At 42.0% G+C, this 602-nt stretch overlaps 1 non-coding gene across 1 annotated transcript; it reads left to right on the forward strand.

Annotated features, from left to right (window-relative positions):
* Positions 1-231: 231 nt before the first annotated feature.
* TRNAP-UGG (transfer RNA proline (anticodon UGG)) lies at positions 232-303 on the forward strand. The gene has a single exon. It is a non-coding gene; the product is annotated as a tRNA-Pro (tRNA).
* The last annotated feature ends 299 nt before the right edge of the window (positions 304-602 follow it).

Here is a 602-nt window from a genome sequence, read left to right on the forward strand (position 1 = left end):
CTAGCCAATGCAGAAATATATAAATAACTGCTGACTTCCTGTAAGACGTGTCCAATGGTGAGACAAAATAAAAGGGGACACTTACAAATGATAGTGCTATCGTTTGAGAAAGGGTAAGTTGACACTGAATTTCATGTGTATTCACAGACCAAGCATGAAAAAGACCCCAGCATGATCTTCATTGCGGGCTTAGAGCTGGTATTACCTTTTCAGAGGTGAGGGCCTTTCGAAGGCTCGTTGGTCTAGGGGTATGATTCTCGCTTTGGGTGCGAGAGGTCCCGGGTTCAAATCCCGGACGAGCCCTTTTATTGGTGCTCTTTTAAAGTAGTTTTGAAGTATGCATTTCAAAGCCAATATCAATTTTCTCTTTGCAGTAGTGGATGAATATATGCTAGAGTCTCATGCTTTTAACCTTGCCCTGCCTGAGCAAATAGGAAACATTTCTCTTTAAGCATTTTGCTAAAATGCTGAACTTGCAAGGCATATACAAGCGTTCAGATAGGGCTGTCGGGCAGGTTGCATGAAAGAAATCTAAAACCAGATGCCCTTGGAGTAGCCTGTTTTGAGCAGTTTCATCACAGAAGAATCAACTGTAAGTATCT

Source organism: Lissotriton helveticus, chromosome 8 (assembly GCF_964261635.1).
Source record: "Lissotriton helveticus chromosome 8, aLisHel1.1, whole genome shotgun sequence".
In the NCBI taxonomy this organism is placed as follows: Eukaryota; Metazoa; Chordata; class Amphibia; order Caudata; family Salamandridae; genus Lissotriton; species Lissotriton helveticus.